Genomic DNA, 25,663 nt, shown 5'->3' with positions numbered 1-25,663 from the left:
ATGGATTAGTAGAGATCTCAAAACAGAGTTTTGATTCAAGTTTTAGTTCATTTTAAGACCCATGTACAACTGAAATCCTTAGACCAGTGTTGTATCTCAGATAATCCTACAGAGAGTGCACTGGCTTTATAAAGTAAATGCTGTTGACTGTATATGCATTGTCTTACCATAATATCAAACAGACATCATATAAATCACATGTTTATTATGATGTTATTCACGGTGACAAAAATGGGTTCAAAGTCACCCCAACTATGAATGTTTAGTAATATTGGGACCCCAAGGATGGTCATGAAGCAGGGGCCTGTCTGTTTTTATAATTCATACTGATAATTTATTAAGCAGCTAAGTTCTGCTAAATACTCTCAGTTTTGTCAGATCAACACTAATATGTGTCACTGGCATTTAAACAATTTTGATTTCACAACTTAAAGTCCATGCTTGTATATTTCCAATTTAGGATTAATTTGGTTTGGATAATGTGTTCATTGAAATTACTTTTTCACCTGTTCACTAATCTTAAACATTAAGGGCCTTCACTTGCTCAAGCTGAAAGTGTTAAAGAGTGGTCGCTGTGTTATCAGTGTCCTGGCACTAATATCAGCAACTATCTGGTGCCCTGCCCTCCCTATCTGCCACTGCAGCCTCCTCCCTCCTCCTAACGCCTCTGCTCTGGCCCTTGATTGATGGCTGGGAAATAGCAGCCATGTAGCAGGGTAGGAATGCCATTACTGCACGATTCACACACCCCTACGAGATTCCAGTGCGTCGGTGAGATGGCACGTCAGAGACGGTGCAAGAAAACGCCTGGATTTTATATTAATTCTTGTGTAAAAGTGCAGGGAGAGAAATTGTTTAGAGAACAGCAGACCCACAATTCCAACACCTCCAGCTCTCTTCCAAATGACTGCTACCTACCGAAAAATCCTTCCTCTCCCTATTTCTCTGTCTCCATTTTTATCCCTCCCTCTATATTCCACTCTTTAATCTCACTTGATCATTCTCTGCATCCTTTCCCCCTCTCTTTTGTAAAATTCTGGCTTGCTGTCTTTTTACTACTGTCTCTCTCTCTCCCTCCCTCCAACCCCCTTGTTCACCCTTCCCCTATTTTTTGTTGCCTGCTCCCCTCTGAAATCCATTTAGAAGCACAAGGTAAACACGCGCTTTTCATAAACAAGCTTTTAAGGCCTGTCCGCTCCGTTTTTCTCTCTCATAAAGTTGACGAAGCTTTACGGCTCGCTGGGCAACATTAGAGTGAAGAGGTTAAGTGGTGTGCTGCGCTGTAGTCACCTGCACAGACAGGCACCTCACACAATCCACAAGCACCACAGAAAGTGATGTCGTCTTGCATAAAAGCCAATAAATCTCTCGGCTTCATGAACCACCTGACATGGCTCTAAGTATATTTTGGTGGCCTTTAAATGTTGTTTTGCGTGGAAGAACTGTGTTGTAATGATGGAATATTTATGCTTCCCATGGATCTCGGGACTGCAGTGAGGCAGCAACACACGGGATTTTGCTGTAACTAAGGTGGTGCTCCAATCCTTCGACAGGAATGGAATTTGGTTGTAACCAGACATTGTTTATTTGAACACCCACAAGGTATACTCAATCATCCCTAAAAGCTGCCATCAAACCTCCAGAACAATGATTCACCCCTTGGTTTCATCCTCAAACTTTGAGGTTCGGTTTTTGTTGCATTTAAATCTCACACAAGCCATTACTGTCAGTGAGGCGAGATGTTTTGGCTTTTATTATTAGTTATGAGTGCTGGGTTTACTCCTTACTGCCATGAATCTCCTCACGTTTGGGTCTGTTGGAAAGCGCATCAGTTCTGAGAATGGTTCTTGGATTACCAAATTGGTTTCAAATAACCTACATCACCTACATCATTTGGGTTGGGTATTTTAAACACGAGTGTATTTGCCTCATGAGTTCAATTCTTTAGGCAGGTGCAAACATATCATTTAAGGTGAGGTGATGGAAAAAAAAAATCAACTGCACAGACCAAAATCAGAAGCAGCATGGCATCAAATTAACCCAGGTGTAATTGGTAACAAGTGCAAAAGCATTCTGACAAATTAAGGTGCTATTTACAAGTGCTGACCATTATGGGGCTGTCTGTTCAAGTTGTGTTAGCTAGCCTAATTTTTATATGCCCAAATTAATCATGAGTCATGAGTTGACCTGGGGTAGTGACAAGGTTCATTGCTTTCTGGCAAGTATACATGCCAGTTTCTGAAAACAACAGAGAAGAGGTGATGCATTTCATCCTAATCATCTGAATGACTGTACTAATTGCTGGAACTGTCTCTTTTCTCACACTCTTTGATAAATATAAATGTGAAGTGCACATGGCGATGCACCTACAGTCGTGGCCAAAAGTTTTGAGACTGACACAAATTTTGGTTTTCACAAAGTTTGCTGCTTCAGTGTTTTTAGATCTTTTTGTCAGATGGTACACTGAAGTACAATTATAAGCATTTCATAAGTTTCAAAGGCTTTTATTGACAAATACATCAAGTTTATGCAAAGAGTCAATATTTACAGTGTTGACCCTTCTTTTTCAAGAGTCCTGCAATTCGCCCTGGCATGCCGGATATCAGCTTCTGGCTTCCAGTAAGCTACAGAATTGACTTTAAAGCATTGCTGCTGGTGTACAAATCTCTAAATGGTACAGGGCACAATTACCTCTCTGATATGTTGCAGCGGCCTAACCCAATCAGATCTACCAGATCGAAACAGAAAAATTTACTATTAAAACCAGTTGTTAAAACAAAGTATGGTGAAGCAGCTTTTAGCTACTATGCAGTACAGCTATGGAACCAACTGCCAGAGGACATTAAAAATGCTCCTGCTGTTGGCAGCTTCAAATCTAGGTTAAAGACCAAGCTGTTCTCAGATGCTTTCTGTTAAATAATTAATATTGTCTTCTTTACATTTTTTATAATCTTTACTTTCTCTGCATGTTTCAAATTTACTTTAACTTTAACTTTATTCTATTTTATTCTGCTGCTTTCTTTTTTTTCTTTTTCTCCTATTTGAACTACTACTTCATTTTATTATTTTATTTCTACTATTGTTTAATTCTTATTATTTTCTTTTAATTCTTTTAATTCTTTTAATTAATTGTTTAATTCTTATAATATTATATATTAGAATAAAAATAAAATTATTTTATGTAATTTTATTCTCTATTGTTTACTGTTTTGTTTTTACTTCTGTAAAGCACATTGAACTGCCATTGTGTATGAAATGTGCTATATAAATAAACTTGCCTTGCCTTGGCTTCTGGGCCAAATCTTGACTGATGGCAACCCATTATTGCATAATCAGTGCTTGGAGTTTATCACAACTTTTGGGTTTTTGTTTGTCCAACCACTTTTTGAGGATTGACCACAGGTTCTTGATGGGATTAAGATCTGGGGAATTTCCTGGCCATGGACCCAAAATTTCAATGTTTTGTTCCTCGAGCCACTTAGTTATCACTTTTGCCTTGTGACATGGTGCTCCATCATGCTGGAAAAAGCATTGTTCATCACCAAATTGCTCCTGGATCGTTGGGAGAAGTTGCTCTTGGAGGATGTTTTGATACCATTCTTTATTCATGGCAGTGTTCTTAGGCAAAATTGTGAGTGAGTGAGTCCACTCCCTTGGATAAGAAGCAACCCCACACATGAATAGTCTCAGGACGCTTTACTGTTGGCATAACACAGGACTCATAGTAGTGCTCACCTTTTCTTCTCCAGACAATCACTTTTCCAGCTGTCCCAAACAGTCTGAAGGGGGCTTCATCAGAGAAAATAACTTTACCCCGGTCCTCTGCAGTCTGCAAAAAGTCCTGCAAAAAGTTATTTTCTCTGATGAAGCCCCCTTCAGACTATTTTGGCCACAACTTTGGCCATGACTTTTGGGCATGACTGTACAGTAATCATGACAAAAATGCTGCCTTTTCTTACATCAGATTTTCTCAAAACAATTTAACTTCTCATCATCTCTAGCCGCTTTATCCTTCTACATGGTGGCAGGCAAGCTGGAGCCTATCCGAGCTGACTATGGGCGAAAGGCGGGGTACACCCTGGACAAGTTGCCAGGTCATCACAGGGCTGACACATAGACACTGACAACCATTCACACTCACATTTACACCTACTGTACGGTCAATTTAGAGTCACCAGTTAACCTAACCTGCATGTCTTTGGACTGTGAGGGAAACCGGAGCACACCCACGCGGACACCATACAAACTCCACACAGAAAGGCCCTCGCCGGCCACGGGGCTCGAACCCGGACCTTCTTGCTGTGAGGCGACAGCGCTAACCACTACACCACTGTGCCACCCACAATTTAACTTATATTTCAAGTTATATTTCAGTCTGCATTTTTGTCACTATTCTTCCCACCATGCAAGCCATGCCATACTTAAACTTTTTTTGCCCAGGTACCATGCAAGCTGACTCAGGACTTTTGGATGGAGCTAGAAATAGTGCAGATACTGATTAGTCAGGAATTCTTTACCTAACCATCCTGATGTCTTGTGTACTTCTCTGTGGCACAAAAATGTAGTGCATGACTGCCAGAGTTTCCTCCTGTTTTCAAAGGTTTGAGTTTCAGCATTGGAAAATGTGCAATTCTGGTTTATTTTAATGTCATCTAATAAAGTTTGCACTCAAACCTACATGTGTTTTCACTAAAGTATAATTTATTGCCACACTTTGGGTGTGCATGTTACCAGTACTTGCCAGAAGTCAGCTGGGATTGGTTCCAGCGTCCCCCACGACCCTGATGGATAAGCGATATAGATAATGGATGGATGGATGGATGGATGTTGCCACTAAGTTTAGATTTCCTTCTCTGATTTTTAGTGAAAAAGAAATTACTGTCACACTTGTATACATGTGCACTTGCAACCATTCAAACAAACTAACTTTCTGAAGCTTAAGAGTTTACACTGTGAGGTAGACATTGATACCATGTATTTTGTAATGAGATATGTCTAGTTGCATACAAAAACTTTTATTAGTATGTTTTTGAATATGTTTTTCTTTCTTGGGCCCATCACTAGTCACCACCCAGTAACCTCCAGAGAGCTTCTACTTTCATGGGTAGTGTTATGTGGTGGAAAATGACAGGCCCACTTGCCTAGGATACAGATAGTTCTGTTTTTGATTGGTTCCCAAGCCATGCCATGTTGCACTGTTCAGTGGAAAAGTGCAATAAGCTAACATCTGATCCATGATGAGCAGACTTTATTGACTACTGAACATTACTGAGTTCAGATCAGATCTAACCAGCCTCTGTAAGGTTTTTCATTGAAAAGCCTGTCTTAGATTGAAGTCAGTGTGTTTATGTCTCCTTTCTCTCAGCAATCTGCCAGTGATTAAGCCTGGGTGGGACCAGTGATGTCACTCATGACCGGAGAGGTCCAGGTTGACCATCACGTTTGAGTCTGAGAATTGAGTCATTTGTGATTCAAGTGGCGAGGAGCATGGGTGGTTTTCCCAGCACGACAAACACTGACTGAGATCATGGTAGAATTAAGTACAATATGTGCTATATCTTTTGTGGAGAAGGCCCACCCTCCTCCAGACTTGTTCAGTGATATAGAGGCTATACCTCAGTGTAAGCCAATATAGACTGCCCAGAGAAAACTAACCTCTAGTGGTCATTAATCTCTGTGGATAAGACATACATGCATGCACACATGCATGCACACACACATGCACGTGCGCACACACACACACACACACACATGCTCTCTCTCTCTCTCTCTCTCTCTCTCTCTCTCTCTCTCCCTTTAACAGTGTCTCAATTTTCATGTGCTGGGACTTTTCACTCACTATGTATGGCCCACCCAGATCTTGTGTGTGTGTGTGTGTGTGTGTGTGAGAGAGAGAGATCTATACTTCTTAAATTGAGTATCTTATAAATGTTTTGTGAATGCACCAAAATCTACACACGAATGATTACATACATGTTTTTTTAACTTGTCATCAAGCATATATTATTTGCAAGGTGTTCTCTAGATTTATGACCTCGTCTTGTATTATTTTCACACTGATGAATCACAGCTGATGCTACTCAACCCCTTTCCATATCTAGCTCTTGGTTAAAATTCTACTGCATCTCACTTTCACAAGTCTAAATCTTATAGTCTGTCGATTGCAAATCTATGTCTATTTTTCCCATGTTTATTTTTCAAGTCTTCTCTCAGCCTCATGCTTGGCAGAACTCTCTTTTTGTGTGCATATCAAGATCAAGCCTGAGCATGTGCAAGGCAAGCCATCACTATGCCAGTCCATCGATCTGTCAGGCTCACAAAAGCCTGGCAAATCATTCAAAGCAGACCAAAGCTGGATAAAGCTATGACACAGGGATGGGGGACAAGACTCCAAAATCAAGCTTGTCATATGGTAAGTGCAGCATGAGCTATTTGGGTACAGATAGCAAGTTTCATTTTCACATTGTTTATTTTGCTGGCTATTGATGTCTGTCAAGGAGAAATATGCATATGCCTGCACCAGGAGCATTTGAATCTGTGCCAGCCTCTTGGAGGCCTGGAGCTCTGGAAAAAGGAGAAACGTCTGGGAAAGTTGAAAGAAAAGGAGAGTCTACTTCACTGGGGTGAGACAGAGGTGGTATTGAAGTGGTACAAGGGAGAATAAAAGTCACATTTCCACTGGGCTTTTAGGAACATTTGAGGAATTGTTAGTTGTAGAATTCTCTTGTTTTGTGTTTCCAGTGCACTTCAGGAAATTTCACGATCATACAAAATAACAAAGTGATACTAACAGCATGCTGATTATACTATTTCAGAGCATGGTAAAAGTACAACACAGGAGACATGGAGTACATAAGGATTATAGTTGGGTTGTTCTTCCTCATTACTAACAAGGGCAGTATGAAATGCCTGAATAATGTATGCCAAAAAAAAAGAACAGGATTCACACTAAGAATGTCCTAAAAGATTATCAGAGATGACTGTTGCACTTACACCATTGGGATGGATTATGTTCAAGTTAGAGAATCTGGAGATGGTGCATGGTAATGACTCTAAATTTCTGTATGACCCTTAAGCAGGAGGCGCTCCTCATAAAGTGGTGTGTTACAGTAGGGGCTGTGTGTCAAGCCTGTGTAAATGACAAGGTGATGAGATCCACCACACAGTGGGAAAAATTCTGCTTTGACAAGGGAGCCCCCCATGTCATACCTCCATAACAAATAAACAGCTGTTCTGAGGATTGAACGTCTGCTGCCCTGTCTATATAGCACTGTAGGGTGCTCCATCAAATCACCCTTGGCAACAGGTCAACAGTTAGGTGATTGAGATTTTTAAGTGAAATGCCCATGATCAGAAGTCCTGGATTCAGCCAGGATTTAGAATGCAACAAGAAGACAGAGTCATCTATATCCCCTGCCCTATATACCAACTTTGAATATATTATTTGTCCCATTTTTCAAGTTCTGCTGCAGGAAACCAACTCTGCCTTTTTACACTGACCTCAGCAGCCCATGGCATAAGCCCACCGGACCTTTGGTCCAGGTGAGCTAAAAATTACAATTTCTCACATTTCTTAGTATCAAAAGGCACATATACATTACTTAATCAACACATATACCAACTTTCAAGACCATACCACTCATAGTTTTCAAGTTCTGCTCCGGAAACAAAACCTACCCCTAAGACTATCTTGAGAGACTAAGTCTGAAATTGTTTCCATGGAAACATGAAAAATTAAAATTTCTCAAATTTCTTAGTATGAAAAGGCACATCTACATCACCTTGTTAACATGTATACCAAGTTTCAAATCCGTATAGGTTTGGATTATGCTCTGGAAACTAATATTGCTCTTAGAAACTAAGTCAAAATGTATTTTTTATGTACAAATTTAAAAAAACCTTTTTTTCAAAAATCCAAAATAGCAAAAGGCACCAGTTCACATGTTGCTTGATATGTAGATATGTAGAAGTTTTATGAAGATATCTTCAGTGGTTTTAAAGATATTGCCTGGAAACGAAAACATGACCGGACGGACGGATGGAACCTGTTTCTATATCCCCCGCCAAAATTTGTTTTGGGCGGGGGATAATAAACAGCTGCAGATTAGAGAGACTATTACAATGCTAGCAACAGAAAATGCATGCCACACATAATGAAATACCATAAGCAACCAGGGAGTCATCAGTGCATCTGCACTCAGCATTGGGGTGGTTCACTTAGCACTGAGGCATAATTCTTCATCTGTTGAGAAACTCAAGTATAAATGGCAAGCATATATCCAAAAATGTCCTACTTGAGATTGATCATATTGGCCAGAATTTGCCCTGAGCTGTGGGTGAGCTGGGTCCTGTCTGAATCGCCCCTGAAATCTGTTCTTTTATTGTAGCATAACAAACCCTGTTGCAAGAGGTGCTCCACGAAAGAGTGCAGGTTGCATTGCACCGTCCAACCCTACTCAGGCCATAGTCATCTTCAAAGTGGCTGTCATGGCTTAGAGCCTGTTGTAGGCTCCTGCCAGCTGCCAGGGGTTGTACCAGATCCCCTCTCTAAAGACTGGAGTAGAAAGCCAAGTTAAGCTTAACTAGTGGGTTAATATCAGTCTGAAAGAACCGCCCAGACACAATTATAGACATCACATCCTCATGCTTCTCTAATAAGGGGTAAGAAGTTTGACTGGTCACTGAGGTACATATACAATCCTCCATGTTCCTCCAGAAGTTGTCTTAGCTTCTGGATCATTGATTTCAGCTGAACAATGTCATTGGATTTATTGGAATCCATTGAGAGTAATTCAGACCATTTTCTACACTTCTTGTTGTGCTTACCTGACATTGAAAGGCCTGGGCATTTTCCACTATCGAGCTGTTTAGACTTAAGGGTTTGGCCTAAACTCTGAACTTGGAGTCAAATCTGCCAATTGAGTGCCAGTATGTGTGCATATTGACACTGCTGCACATTTAGTGAAGGTTATGTTGGAGTCATGCACAGCATCCTTGAAATGGTAAATTTTGCAGCAGTGAGAATATAGCTGTTGCCCATCTTTGCATTAAGTTCTCTCAGCAGCCTTCAAGATGGCCAATCACAAGACTATTCTGTCCATCATCACAAACCTTTGAAATAGTGTAACAGTATAGCAGTGATTTGCTTCTTATCTGTATCTACACCTACACCATGCAGACTCTCCACTGGTCCCAGAAGGCTCAGTACTTGGTCCTGTTCTCTTTTCCTTCTATGCCCACTCTCTTAAAGGTGCGCTTCCACCAAAAATGTTTAATACTGGCTCTTTCTGAAATACCATAGTTCACTCCGAGTTGCATATGCATGCTGCATGTGAAAATGTAATTCTACACCCATGCCCTGTATTAGCTTATGAAAGAAAATAGTTGGAAAAACAAGCGGATCAGAAAAAGCCATATGAAGTTACATCACTTCGAAAATTAGTATTCATGGCCTCGCCCACCTTGGCTTGCGACCGCCCACGGGAAGAAAGCACGAGGAGAGAGACGTAATTCGCCCCGACGTGGCAGGGTGCTCCGCATCAGTTTCATTTCTAACGGCGGCTCCAGCCCGACTTTGCACGCTTGTAACTAGGGCAGGGGAGGTCCCAGCCTCCCCAGACTTGGCAGCCAGCGGCCTCTGCCCTCTCCCGAATGAAAGAGTGCTCCCAGGGCAGGCTAGCTCCGCGCCACAGGACGTAATTCGCCCCGAGGTGCGGCGCGGTGCTCCGCATCAGTTTCGTTTCAACGGCGGCTCCAGCCCGACTTTGCACGCTCATAACTCGGGCAGGGGAGGTCTCAGCCTTCCCAGACTTGGCAGCCAGTGGCCTCTGCCTTCTCCCGAACGAAAGAGTGCTCCCTGGGCAGGCTAGCTCCGTGCCTCAGGACGTAATTCACCTAACCCTAACCCTAGGTCCCAGCCTCCCCAGACTTGGCAGCCAGCGACCCCTGCCCTCTCCCGAACGAACCAGTGCTGCCAGGGCCCGTCAGCTCCCAGCCAGGGGATGTTATTCCACCCACACCCCCCGAGGCGAGCTCCGCTCCGTGCCTCGTGCCTTGATGAGAGTCACTGCTGCAGGGAGTATTCAATTAAATAAATAAATAAATGAATGAATGAATGACTCCCTACCAGTCACACATGCGCATGCACGCGCACGCACACACACACACACACACACACACACACACACACACACACACACACACACACACACACACACACACAAGCATTCTGGTTGGGGAGAGAGCTCCCTTCCTCTGCTCTCCCTCATCTCTTATAGGGCGCGGTCACTGGGGAAGACACACAAACACATGTTAATTCCCGTCAGGTGCAGTGATTCTGCCACTTACCTTCCCTGACTCCGCCCTCCATTCACAGACTTACGCTCGGCCACGCCCCCGCTGCCACATCTACATTGTTATTGGTCAAAACATCGATGTCGAGACCATAATAGCTAATCGAAACAGTTTTTACAAAGACACCCACATCCGCTTGTTCTGACCCACTGGAGGTAGCGTCATAGTGCTGTTAGCCAATCAGAGGTAACACGATTACTGATTGCTGTTAGCCAATCAGAGGTAACACGTTTACATGTCATGAGAGTAAGAGCTGAAATCCTGTCGTTCTCCCGCCACCCACTCCTCCACCAAACTAGAACAGCCTGAAACAGGAGAACCACAACATTTTTTTCACCAAAACCGGCTCACAGGGCATTCATTCATACTAGAGACCACCGCACAATTAATGAAAAAACGATGCAAGGGGACCTTTAATGAGATTGACTGTGCTGCTATTCCCTGATAATGTATCCCCATCTAGAATGGAGCTGTAGGACTTTTCAGTCTCCCCAAGTTCTCCCATATTACCTCATTGCGATGTTCTCTCAAGTGGTTTCCTTAAGTTCCCTACAAAGACAAAAATTCACCAGCCGCCATCTACTTGAAGGCACCTATCAAATCCCACTTTTTTAAGACATTCCTTTTGAGACTTAGGGCCTCTGCATGCTCTTGCGACAAGGTTTTCGCAGATAGCTTTTCGCAGACAGTTGTAATTTATCGTTGAGCGGGGAGTAATAGGTGTGCGCGATGTTATTCACCGCCACAACGCAAGGGGGCGCGAAGTCACGAAATCGCTAGGAGTAGTTGGTGGGTGTGGTTAGTGGAGTGTTTATCCTCCGGTTACTTATAATGACTAGAACTGGAGTCATATAAATGTATGTACCTCCTCACTTCCTCGATCAACCGCTCTTCATGCTGCTCCATCTTTGCTCATGTTTTTAAAAATGGCGGTAGTGAAAACAAACCAAACCGGGAAAGTAGGGAAGTGGAAGTGCGTGTACAGCAGATGTAGAGTGGACCAATCAGAGCCCTCTTGTCTGCGACGCTGTCTGCGAGGCTTCTGCGGTGGTCACAATTTTTGGGAGGTGCACGCAGAGCGTCTGCGAAGGGGGGGGGGGCTACGCAGACGCTATCTGCGACGCCATCTGCGAGGACTGTGTTGTCAGCATAAATTGGCCTTTAACCCAAACTCTCTCAGAATGATAAGACATGCATCAAGACTCTTCTTTGTAGTGGCACTCGGGGTGAAATGACGTTCTCCTGACTGTCCGAATTAGTGAGTCACTGCCTGTCTTCAAGTAATGACTGAAGCCCTACCTCATATGCTAACTGAAGACAATTAGCATTTTCATAAGCACTAATCAAAAAGAAAATCTCTAACAAGGTTTTAGCTTGATAGTATTCTTACACCCTGACCGAGTTGTACAAACATAAAGATATATTTTTGATGGATATGACAAAGCACCCCTGTAAGCTGCTCTGGATAAAGGTTTATGACAAATGCTATAAATGTTATTGTGAATATGAGGAATTCTGATATTGCACAAGCACAAGTCTTGTAGCATGGCTATTTGTGGCCCCCCACTTAGTAATCCAATCCAAGACTAGAAAAAAGATGTATGTTGTTTGGAAGGAATACCCACTTCAAGGAGCTGCAAATTAGCAGGAATCCAGCTAAATTAGCAGGCTCAGCAATAAACAGTGAAAAATATATAGTGGGGTACCACTCAACCATGCTAGCCACAATCTCCACCAGTCAGACAGTTGGTGGGGGAATGTGGAAGAGTGAAAACACAGTAGAGGGTATTGACTTGGTGGGAAAAGAAATGAGCTTAATGTGCCACTCACCATATGGTGAATAAAAACTAGTCAGTGTATTGTATTCACATACAAGAACAGTAAATAACTAGCTAAAAGCAGGGCAGTAATCCCAATTACAGGGAAAGCTAACATATGCCAATTAGCCCTTTAGAAATAGCCCCTTAGAATTCTACAAATAATGTAGGGTGACCACATTTTCAAACCCCAAAACCAGGACCCTTCAGTATACCGCACGTTCATGCACGTGCACATGTACGTGCTGATACCTGCACCGTTCGTGTTTTCATAAAGATGGGGACAAGCATTTCAGCGCTTAGCATACCTAGTGACTACAGCCTTCAATATCATCCACAAAAACATAGCGTATTTGAAAACTATATAATAATACTATAGTAAACACAAAACATAAGGATTGCACTTGTGTAATATAACATATTTATTGATACTCAAATACCTTTCAGAACATAAGTGTGTATATTTGTGTGCACAAGTGCCAGCTTTTTTTTCTTCAACAAAACAATGAACAAATATCTTAGAATAGCCTATAAATAACTAAAACCATTTTTTCCCACAATTTTTATCCCATAAAAATAACTTTAACTTGCATCCTCGCAACGCAGTGTCACCAGATGGTCACAGTGAGTTTTATTGCTGCTCTCAGCCCCGTAAGTTTCACAGAATCAGCTTAAAAATGGTGAGTTTACAAAGATTAAAATGTCAAAATATTGAACCACTATTGCACCCTGGTAAAAACAAACCATGAAAACGCCTTCAAAGAAAGATATCTTTAAGAAGAAGACCAGATGGTAGGCACAGGTCCCCTTCTGAGCAGCCCAGTTCAGTTCACTGTCCCTGGAGTTTTCCCCGCTGAAGTCGGCCGCAATGGTGCTACTTCCTGCTTGTAGCCTCTACTTATGTTTGTCCATCTTAATCTTTTATGTTGGCTTTTCCACCATGCGAGACTGAAAATGTGCACTTGCAGTGTGTGCAGAACGTAGCACTTTCGTAGCCGGCTACTTCACGAAGAAATGGGTTAGTCTTCTGGAGGTCTTTAGAAAACACGGACTTTCTCTTTGGCATGAACGCAAACGGTTAGTAACAGATTCAGTCACACTGAACCACAAGCATTGTAGCAACAGCCACTGATTGACGCACATGCAGACAAATTAGTGTTGAATTCAGACATGTGATACATTGTTTATGGTTTTTGATTGGGTTAGGGAATAATGGGACAGAACATGATAAATGTATATGTGAGCGCTGAAAACAAGTATAACAATATTATTATTATTATTTTAATTGTGGTTAAAACTGGGACAATTTGTTGGTGAACGTTGAAAACCAGAACATTTTAGTGTTTTACAAATATTTGTCGGGACTCAGGACATCCAGCTCGAAACCGGGACAGTTCTGGACAAACTGGGATGTCTAGTCACCGTAAAATAATGATCATCATTTAGAAAAAAAAGAACATTTACTGAGATAGAAAGGAATAATAGTAAGCTATCTCCAGCTTTGGAGGACAAGATAACCTGGGGATCCAAATGTCACAAGCTTCTATATGTGGACTGCTCCATATCATGGTCTGACATGCACACAAGCAAGAAAGGGAAGAATTGTGACCACATCATATGTCACTAGATCTTGGCATGTGTGCTCATGCACAAGGGAATATCCAGATGTCTATGCTACCCCTTGTGTTTATCTCATATAATCACAGTTACATACAGAAGTTTTCTTAACTGCTTTGCTTTGTTGTACAAACATGTTAAAGCAAGGGTGAGTGATTTATTTTAGAGGCTTTTTATTTCTTGAAATTCTCTTTACAACCCGACAGCAATAAATAAATCAAGTCCTCTGACAATATAAAGAAAAAAATCAGTCAGCTGTGGCAGTGGCAGGGCTGTAAAAAGCCTGACTAATCATTTTGTTCAGTCCAAATGAAATGACTGGATGGCCTACTTGCCTGTCTAGCTGCGCACATTCTGCCTGTGTACTCATTGCGTGTGACTGGAGATTTCCACAAGGCTAGGCAGACATATTGCAAACATATTACTAAAGCTAGTGAGCTAGTTGACAGCTGTGAATACTAACAATAGCCATGTTTGTTGTTTACATTCCTTCTGATAAATGTTAGGTGTTTTCTTACATGTGAATGAGACATGAGGTAGTTGGATATGACAATAACGTGCTACGCTACCCCAACACTCTCGTTCATGGACTCGTCCTCCAGGAGTACTCAGGCAGTGTGCTTTCATGTGTTTTAAAGGAGTGCCTTTGGAGAGAAGCTTGAAGGCAGGGGGTGGGATTTTTCAGTTGGATACTTTCAAAATCTAGCTTACTCTTGCTGGTTTCTCCAAAATTACCTACACTACCTTTAATTGTGTCAAGGAACCATTTCACTTTGCTAGTCAAGCTGTGCCACCTCCAATATTAAACTCACAAATATTAAGACATTTTTGTGATACTAAAGATATGTCATGGTGTGGATTTAAGGGGGGGGGGGGGGGGGCGCTTCCCCCATCCACAAAAAAAAAAAAAAAAAAGGTTTTGGTAGCAAATACAGAGATATGTCTGCCATTTTTTTTTATTTAATTAATAAGTTTTTTTAAACCCAAACAAAATAAATCGTCATGTGGGATTGAGCTGAAGAGTTTATGGTATAAATTTATATTTAATAGTAGGTTCAAGCTTCAGTATTTTCGCTCATGACCCAAATGCAGTGAAAAGCAAGCTGGGCAAGTCCTGTTGGATTTTAACAAGGTGTGGGAACTTTGTGCATCTACATAATAACATCCTGTATTCCTGGACTGCACTGTAGACTACATGTAAAGGGTGTGTGCCATCCTTTTATGTTTATGGCATCGTTAACATGCATGTTCACAAACCAAATACTGCAGCAGGCTTACTGCGTACGTACACGTGTCGGCTGTCCGGCTACTGCTCGTACTCATTAATAGTGTATCCCTGTACTCACTATACCCTGTGCATGTACATGGTACACGTGCCATTTGGGGTGAGCCTCACTTTGGTTTTTGTGATAGCAGCTGGATAGGTCTGTGAGAGATGTTGATTTTTGCAATGGCTCTGAAGAAAATCTGCTTGAAATCCCCTGAGTTTTGGGAACTAATGGCCCTTTTCCACTACCCTTTTTCAGCTCACTTCAGCTCGCTTCAGCTCACTTCAGCCCGACACGGCTCGCGTTTCGACTACCAAAAACCAGCACGACTCAGCTCGTTCCAGCCCTGCTTAGCCCCTAAAACTCGCACCGTTTTGGAGTGGGGCTGAAGCGAGCCAAGCCGTGCTGAGTGAGGCTGGGGGCGTGAGCAGACACTCCCCTGTGCACTGATTGGTGAGGAGGAGTGTCCTCACATGCCCACACACGCCCCGCGAGCGCGCTGGGATCTGTAAACACCGCAAACCCGGAAGGAGAAGAATTACGAATTACGAGAATTTCTGAAGCCTTATGCGCCTCGCCTCATCTATACGCTCTTGCCAGTATCTGTCCGCGTTGTCGGTGACAACAAGCCACAGAACCAAGACCAGCAACACTAACGATTCCATGTCCTCCATGTTTATTGTTTACTATTCGGGTCGTGAGACTACCGCTTAAAAGCTCACTGATGTCACTGTTTGCGCTGCTTAACGACATCACCTGACGTCCACCCACTTTCGCTAACTCCACCCAATGTGTCCACCCACTTCCAGCCAGCACGGTTCAGCGCTGTTGTAGTCGAAATGCAACTCCAACAGCCCCGCTCAGCCCGGCTCAGCACGGCACGGCTCAGCCCGACTCAGCCGCGTTTGTAGTGGAAAAGCGGCATAAGACTTATTATAGGACTTGTTCACATGCAACTCACACAATCATTGTATCGTTCTCTCAGTCTATTAGACTCAGGAGCTCAGATCGCAGTTACTGACTTTGTATTATAGACATGCAACTCTTGTAGTCTTTGTTTACAGTTATCTTGGTATTAAGCTCTGTCTTTAGTAGCCACTTACATTACTTTAGTTTACCTGGGTATGTTCACTGTCTTCTATGTATATTGAATGTCCTGAGCAGGAGCTCAGCTTGCAGTTGCTAAAATAGTAATAATTTATTGATATACGGTAAGGTGTTTTGTGGTCAGTGTACTACACTGTAGTTTGACATGTGGTAATGCATTATATGACAATGCAACTTTCATAAATATGACCATATATCAGTTGTAATTATGTTCTACACATATACCTGAAACTCTGACAGTATCATTTTCAGTGACTAATAAAATGGTTTTGAAAGTTCCTACTTTTAAAACATATTTTTGATATAGTAATTTTCTTGAAAAGATTTCATTTACAATATGTCTCTGACAGCTCAAAGTGCATCTCTGGGCATTTAAAAACTGCAGGGCTTCCAGGGGCCTCTGGCGGCCCCCAGACCCCGGCCTTGCTGGGTTGAGCCACTCCATTTTCTTGGACCTGCCCCTGGATCCCTAACTACAATTTAATTATAAATACAAGCTACAAAATCTCTTTATTGTCTGATCAATATTGTGTGGATGACACAGACTGCATATTTATTGGCAGTGGCATCTCCCTGACACCATAAACAACAGTGCTAGTGCTAGAAAAGCATGAATGAATGACAGAGCAGAGCTTCCATAGTTCTTTCAATTTTATACAAGCTGCAAGTCATTATGTGGTGTTGATGTATTTTGTATATATTTCTAGCAACATAGCTCTCAAATTGGATTTGAGCAATCCACTGCAACCTTCACTCATCCAGCTAGGTTAAAATATTATACTGACCAACATACTGTATATTATTGCATCACAATGTGCAGAGGCAGCATGCATGTCATCTGTTTTTATAAAATGGTTTAAAATTAGCTTTAATATCCTCTCATTTAACAGCCTACTATCATGCTGCAGCAACTGACTTATTATCCATTTAGGGATGCCAGATTTACTGGTGAGACTTGACAAGATCAGATTACATTTGTCATATTTTTCCACTTATAACATCATGAGATTTTATCATAAAAATTAATTAGGGTTAATTAGAACAAATGCTGTGAACTGGCCTAGTAGTTAGCATGTACGCCTCTTGACCGGGCGATCATGAGTTCTACTTGTGGTTGGGTCACACCAAAGACCATCATAAAAATGGTACCTACTGCCATCTGGCAAGGCACGCCACAATCCAGATGTGAGTAGAGAATCAAACTCTCACGGTTACCAGAGGACAGGCACCCCACTGTAACCCTAGCTATGTAATAGGCAAGAGGTCAAGTGCTACTGAAACAGAAATTAGTGCTGTCTGATGTGCCTTGTGGCATGGGAAGGACTTTGATTTGAAAACAAATGCAACTTATGGTACCTACCTTTTCACAGTATTAGGTAGATCACAAGAGCTAACTGTCTTTCCTTTTAAAATGATTTCTTAAAAATGGGAGGTGGAATTACTCAACACTACCACAAACAAACAATCTACAACCCCAATTCAAAAAAGTTGGGATGTTATGGAAAATGCAAATAAAAAATAAAGCAGTGATTTCTAAATTTACTTTGATGTGTATTTCATTGCAGACAAGATATTTCATACTTTGTCTGGTCAACTTCATTTAATTTGTTAATATACATTCATTCCTGCATTCCAGGCCTGCAACACATTCCTAAAAAACGTTGGGATGGGGGTAATTTAGAGCTAGAAATGAGGAAAAACAATTAAATAATGATGTGATTAGGTGATGTCAACAGGTGACTGACAAGTGACATGATTTGGCACAAAATCAATATCTAGAAAAGGCCTCGTCTTTGAGGAGCAAAGATGGGCTGAGGATCTCCAGTTTGTCAAAAATGTTAGAGAAAATTATTGAAATGTTTAAAACAATGTTCCTCAAAGGAAGAAAGGAAGGGATTTGGATATTTCACCCTCTATGGTGCATAATATCATTAAATGATTCAAGGAAGCTGAAGGAATTTTGGCACATAAAGGGCAAGGGCTCAAGCCTAAGCTGATCACTTGTGAGCTCTAATCCCTCAGACGGCACTGCGTTAAGAACCATCATTCATGTGTAGCTAATATAATCACATGGACTTGGGATTACGTTGGCAAACTTTTGTCAAGCACTACAATATGGAGTTACTGTACATCCACAAATGCCAGTTAACCCATTTACTGTGCAAAAAGAAAGCCTTATATTAACTGTGTCCAGAAGCGCCATCAACTTCTCTGGGCTTGAAGGCATCTGAGATGGACCATTACACAGTGGAAATGCGAACTGTGGGCAGATGAAGCCTACTTCCTGATGAATTCCAGGTCTTTTTAAGAAGAAATGGACACCGTGTGCTGTGGACCAAAGAGGAAAAGGACCATCCAGACTGTTACCAGCAACAAGTCCAGAAGCCAGGGTCCATCACAGTATGGGGTTGTATCAGTGTCCTTGGCTTCTGTGGTGGCAGCATTAATGCATTAAAGTACATTGAGAGTTTAGAGCAACATATGCTGCCTTCAAGATATTTTCCTGGGATATTTCAACAAGATGATGCAAAACCACATTCTGTACACATTACAAAGGCATAGCTATGGAAGAAGAGGGTTCCTGTCCCCTCTGTCCCCAATAGAGAATGTGTGGTGAATTTTCAAATGAAAAATAAGACAATGAGCCCATACTGTTGCATATCTTATGACCTGTTTGCAGGAAGAATGGGACAAAATTCTACCTGAAACATTCAGACACTTGGTGTCTTCAGTCCCAAAACATCTTTTAAATGTTGTGAGAAAGAATGGCAGCATTACAAAGTGGCAAATGATTTACTGTTCCAACTTTTTTTTTAAATGTGCTGCAAGAATCAAAATTGAAATTAGTGTTTATTTTGAAAAAAACTCCATGAGGTACAATATAAAATAATGTGTTGTTGGATTGTTTTGAGTGCAATACAGGTCAAAGATTATTTCAAAATCAGCGGGGGCGTGGTCGAGCACCGGTCTGTGACAGGAGGGCGGAGTCAGGGAAGGTAAGTGGCAGAATCACTACACCTGACATCAATTAACCTGTGTTTGTGTGTCTTCCCAGTGACCGCACCCTACTTAAGGAGGGAGAGTGAGAGCAGAGGAGCTCTTCCCCAAACTAGACGCTGGTTGTGTGTGTGAGAAACTGTGTGAAAGATTGTTCACTGAAAAGCGTGGCAATAAAGCCTTATTGTGAACCCGATCACTGTCCTGCCATCCTCTGTGCTCCACTCACGCTTAGGGAAGCCTTACAGTGGTGCCGAAACCCGGGAAAATAGTGGAGCACAGCAGCCGATCAGCCCCATGGAGTCCTCCCCGTTCGCCGATCTGGTCCACGCCCTCGCCACGGCCCAGCAAAGCCAGCACCAGGCGCTAGTCACCCTCCGAAAGGAACAAGAACGGCGCTTCGAGGCCCTGGTGCTGGCCCAGCAAGAAGATTGGGAGGCGTTCTGGAACCTCCTCGCGTCGGCGGGGTCCACCAGCGCTCCCACCGTGGGCCCGTCCCTCCTCACCTTAACCAAGATGGGTCCGCAGGACGAACCCAAGGCTTTTATCACGCTCTTCGAGCAAGTCGCAGAGGCCTCGAGGTGGCCAATGGAGCAGTGCGCCTCCTCCCCCTGCTAACGGGAGAGGCGCAGCTGGCCGCGCTACACCTCCCCGCCAACCGCTGGCTGGCCTACGCGGACCTCCACCGGGCCGTCCTTCAGCGCGTGGGGCGCACCCCTGAGCAGCAGTGTCAGCGCTTCCGCGCCTTGCGCTTGGAGGAAGTCGGCCAGCAGCTCCGGGACGCCTGCTGGTGGTGGTTGAGGGCCGACAACCACGACGCAGAGGGGATCATCGACCAGGTGGTGCTGGAGCAATTCATCGCTCGCTTGCCCGTAGGAACGGCGGAGTGGGTCCAGTGCCACTGCCCGGCGTCGCTGGATCAGGCAGTCGAGCTGGCGGAGGACCATTTGGCGGCTGTTCCAGCGGCAGGACAGCAGACAGCGGCTCCTCTTCGCTCCTCTTCTCTCTCTCTCTCTCTCTCTCTCTCTCTCCTCCTGTGTCTCGTCCTCGCTTCATTCCCCCACCGCGGAGGCGGGGGCCTGCGCCACCTGTGCAGGCCAGCCGTACCCGCGGTGCCCTCCCGTTTCTCCCTTCTGTGTCTGTCTCTCCCCCCCCTCAGGTGAGTGAGCCCCAGAACACCGGTGCGGAGAGGAAGCCCGGGCCGGTTTGCTGGCGCTGCGGGGAGCCAAGCCACCTCCAACAACAGTGCACGGTCATGGAGGTGGGCGCGGTGGTTCAGATCTCCGACGCGCCAGGACCCGCCCTCGATCGGGCCGGAACGTATCGCATACTGGCAGTGTTGGGCACGTTACTTTCAAAAAGTAATTAGTTATAGTTACTAGTTACTTTTCCCAAAAAGTAACTGAGTTAGTAACGGAGTTACTTTGTCATAAAAGTAACTAATTACCAGGGAAAGTAATTATTCCGTTACATTTTGTTCCCCCTCAAAAAAATCAAATTCAATTAGTGTAATCATAATAAAAGTGAATGTTAAATGTGTTTAATGACTGAAATGGTCACTTAAAGGAACAGTCCACCGTACTTCCATAATGAAATATGCTCTTATCTGAATTGAGACGAGCTGCTCTGTACCTCTCCGAGCTTTGCGCGACCTCCCAGTCAGTCAGACGCAGTCAGACGCGCTGTCACTCCTGTTAGCAATGTAGCTAGGCTCAGTATGGCCAATGGTATTTTTTGGGGCTGTAGTTAGATGCGACCAAACTCTTCCGCGTTTTTCCTGTTTACATAGGTTTATATGACCAGTGACATGAAACAAGTTCAGTTACACAAATTGAAACGTAGCAATTTTCTATGCTATGGAAAGTCTGCACTATAATGACAGGCGTAATAACACCTTCTGCGCGCTTCGGCAGCGCATTGATATGGAGCTCAGATATCAATGCGCTGCCGAAGCGCGCAGAAGGTGTTAGTATGCCTGTCATTATAGTGCGGACTTTCCATAGTATAGAAAATCACTACGTTTCAATTTGTGTAACTGAACTTGTTTCATGTCACTGGTCATATAAACCTATGTAAACAGGAAAAACGCGGAAGAGTTTGGTCGCATCTAACTACAGCCCCAAAAAATACCATTGGCCATGCTGAGTCTAGCTACATTGCTAACAGGAGTGACAGCATGTCTGACTGCGTCTGACTGACTGGGAGGTCGCGCAAAGCTCGGAGAGGTACGGAGCAGCTCGTCTCAATTCAGATAAGAGCATATTTCATTATGGAAGTACGGTGGACTGTTCCTTTAACAGAACCAATTAGTAACGTTATCTACACTATAATATTTTTGTGGGACAATGTGAGATAAGACATCTATCAAATTTAATATTTTTGTAGTTATTAAAATTGTTACTAATTACTGGCCACTGACGAGGACAAACGCTTTGTTCCTCGACATAATGTGCATTGCACGTAGACATTTTTGCCTTTTATTTCAAGTAATGAAAAGCAATGGCTGTATTTCCAATGTGAAAGCGCAGTGTTGGGCTGACGGCTCGCCATCGCTGTGTCTTCTGATTGAAAGAGTGCGCAGTGCAGTAGGCGTGGCCTACCTACGTCTCATCTCATCTCATTATCTCTAGCCGCTTTATCCTGTTCTACAGGGTCGCAGGCAAGCTGGAGCCTATCCCAGCTGACTACGGGCGAAAGGCAGGGTACACCCTGGACAAGTCGCCAGGTCATCACAGGGCTGACACATGGACACAGACAACCATTCACACTCACATTCACACCTACGGTCAATTTAGAGCAGGGGTGTTCAAATTGATCCATAAAGGGCCGTGTGGCTGCAGGTTTTCATTCCAGCCATGCAGCAGCACCCTGATTTGGCTTATTCAATTAACTGACACACCCACCCTTTAATCAAGGGTGGGTGTGGCTGCAAGTATTTGACTGTGTGAAGACAGTTCAGTTGATTGAATGAGCTAAGTCAGGTGTGCTGCTGCATGGCTGGAATGAAAACCTGCAGCCACACGGCCCTTTATGGATCAATTTGAACACCCCTGATTTAGAGTCACCAGTTAACCTAACCTGCATGTCTTTGGACTATGGGGGAAACCGGAGCACCTGGAGGAAACCCACGCGGACACGGGGAGAACATGCAAACTCTGCACAGAAAGGCCCTCGCCGGCCACGGGGCTCGAACCCGGACCTTCTTGCTGTGAGGCGACAGCGCTAACCACTACACCACCGTGCCGCCCGCCTACCTACGTATGTTGTCCCAATCTACTCTGATTGGCTTACTGTGCCGTTGTCTCGTGTCTCCCCGCCCCACACGAAAGCAGAGTAAAGAAAGGCTGAACGAGCAGCGTGCCAGATGAAAACAGCTTTAATAAAGTAACGCATAGTATTTTATTGTAAGTAACGGGAACGGCGTTATAACGATGTAAAAAGTAATTAGATTACTCGTTACTAAAAAAAGTATCGCCGTTAGTAACGCCGTTTATTTCTAACGCCGTTATTCCCATCACTGCATACCGGTGAGTATCCAAGGGGATACATATCAGGCGTTGGTGGATTCTGGTTGCAATCAGACCTCAATCCACCAAAGCCTGGTTCAAGACGAGGCATTGGGGGGAGCACAGGGGGTGAAGATGTTGTGTGTGCACGGGGACGTTCACAGCTACCCTTTGGTGTCGGTCCACATTTTTTTCAGAGGGGAAAAATGTATAGTGAAGGCGGCGGTTAATCCTCGCCTTACCCACTCTTTAATTTTGGGGACTGACTGGCCGGGATTTCGGGATTTGATGACCCACTTAGTAAAGAGTGGGTCTTGCCATTTAACAGGGGGAGGTCCCGGTGTCGCTTTGGCGGGAGCAGCTGTCACAGAGCCGTCTACGTCATCTCCGCGGCAGAGTGAGGAGCAGCAGGCTACATGAAACATTCAGACACTTGGTGTCTTCAGTCCCAAAACATCTTTTAAATGTTGTAAGAAAGAATGGCAGCATTACAAAGTGGCAAATGATTTACTGTTCCAACTTTTTTTTTAAATGTGCTGCAAGAATCAAAATTGAAATTAGTGTTTATTTTGAAAAAAACTCCATGAGGTACAATATAAAATAACGTGTTGTTGGATTGTTTTGAGTGCAATACAGGTCAAAGATTATTTCAAAATCAGTGTGTGGCAGCGGGGGCGTGGTCAAGTGCCGGTCTGTGACAGGAGGGTGGAGTCAGGGAAGGTAAGTGGCAGAATCACTACACCTGACATCAATTAACCTGTGTTTGTGTGTCTTCCCAGTGACCGCGCCCTACTTAAGGAGGGAGCACGAGAGCAGAGGAGCTCTTCCCCGAACTAGACACTGGTTGTGTGTGTGAGAAATTGTGTGAAAGATTGTTCACTGAAAAGTGTGGCAATAAAGCCTTATTGTGAACCCGATCTCTGTCCTGCCGTCCTCTGTGCTCCACTCACACTTAGGGAAGCCTTACACAGTGTTTTCAGTTTTCATTTAAATTTCAAGATACCATCCCAACCTTTTCTAATTTGTGGTTTTACAATACTACACAAGATTTTATATAAAATGCTAAAATTTCTAACTACAGTATATGCAGTTTCAAACGGGCTCAACACAAAGAGGCTGAGTGAGCAGTAAAGAAACCAGTTCAGTTTTTGTGACTAGGTAGCTAATGTAAGCAGATGGATAATATTGATTGGTACTTGGTGAGGTGACAAACATGGCCCCCCCAAATTTTAATCAGCCAGGAAAAAAAGGCAGAAAACAAGAAAGTCTTACATCTCTATATTAAATTGTTTTGCAGTCAATGGTAAATTCACTGCAGAAGCTATAGCTAAAGGTAAGTAGCCAAACAATTTAATCACTAGTGCTGTCACAAAGGTGAAGTTGCAACTTCTAATTCCCTCCCTACAACTGGTAGAAACCACCAAACACATCCACTGAACTTGTGATTTCAACTCGTCAACTTGGGGTAATCTTCTCAGGTACTAGTTCCTTGAAACTAGTTCTCTGAAATTAAAAAAAAAAAAAGTTGAACAGCCCATAGTACCAATTACTTAACATTTTCACATTATCTAGAACTCACACCTTAGTTTTGGTAGCACGGTGGTGTAATGGTTAGCACTGTCGCCTCACAGCAAGAAGGTTCTGGGTTTGAGCCCAGTGGCCGACGGGGGCCTTTCTGTGTGGAGTTTGCATGCTCTCCCTGTGTCTGCATGAATTTCCTCTGGGTGCTCTGGTTTCCCCCACAGTCCAAAGACATGCAGTTAGGCTAACATGGGGCGGCCTTGGGCTGAAGTGCCTTTGAGCAAGGCACCTAATGTGTTTAATGTACAACCCCGATTCCAAAAAAGTTGGGACAAAGTACAAATTGTAAATAAAAACGGAATGCAATAATTTACAAATCTCAAAACTGATATTGTATTCACAATAGAACATAGACAACATATCAAATGTTGAAAGTGAGACATTTTGAAATTTCATGCCAAATATTGGCTCATTTGAAATTTCATCACAGCAACACATCTCAAAAAGGTTGGGACAGGGGCAATAAGAGGCTGGAAAAGTTAAAGGTACAAAAAAGGAACAGCTGGAGGACCAAATTGCAACTCATTAGGTCAACTGGCAATAGGTCATTAACATGACTGGGTATAAAAAGAGCATCTTGGAGTGGCAGCGGCTCTCAGAAGTAAAGATGGGAAGAGGATCACCAATCCCCCTAATTCTGCGCCGACAAATAGTGGAGCAATATCAGAAAGGAGTTCGACAGTGTAAAATTGCAAAGAGTTTGAACATATCATCATCTACAGTGCATAATATCATCAAAAGATTCAGAGAATCTGGAAGAATCTCTGTGTGTAAGGGTCAAGGCTGGAAAACCATACTGGGTGCCCGTGATCTTCAGGCCCTTAGACGGCACTGCATCACATACAGGCATGCTTCTGTGTTGGAAATCACAAAATGAGCTCAGGAATATTTCTAGAGAACATTATCTGTGAACACAATTCACCGTGCCATCCGCTGTTGCCAGCTAAAACTCTATAGTTCAAAGAAGAAGCCGTATCTAAACACGATCCAGAAGCGCAGACGTCTTCTCTGGGCCAAGGCTCATTTAAAATGAACTGTGGCAAAGTGGAAAACTGTTCTGTGGTCAGACGAATCAAAATTTGAAGTTCTTTATGGAAATCAGGGACGCCGTGTCATTCAGACTAAAGAGGAGAAGGACGACTCAAGTTGTTATCAGCGCTCAGTTCAGAAGCCTGCATCTCTGATGGTATGGTGTTGCATTAGTGTGTGTGGCATGGGCAGCTTACACATCTGGAAAGACACCATCAATGCTGAAAGGTATATCCAGGTTCTAGAGCAACATATGCTCCCATCCAGACGACGTCTCTTTCAGGGAAGACCTTGCATTTTCCAACATGACAATGCCAAACCACATACTGCATCAATTACAGCATCATGGCTGCGTAGAAGAAGGGTCCGGGTACTGAACTGGCCAGCC

Source organism: Neoarius graeffei, chromosome 8 (assembly GCF_027579695.1).
Source record: "Neoarius graeffei isolate fNeoGra1 chromosome 8, fNeoGra1.pri, whole genome shotgun sequence".
Classification (NCBI taxonomy): Eukaryota; Metazoa; Chordata; class Actinopteri; order Siluriformes; family Ariidae; genus Neoarius; species Neoarius graeffei.
Note: the sequence above shows the minus strand (reverse complement) of the source record.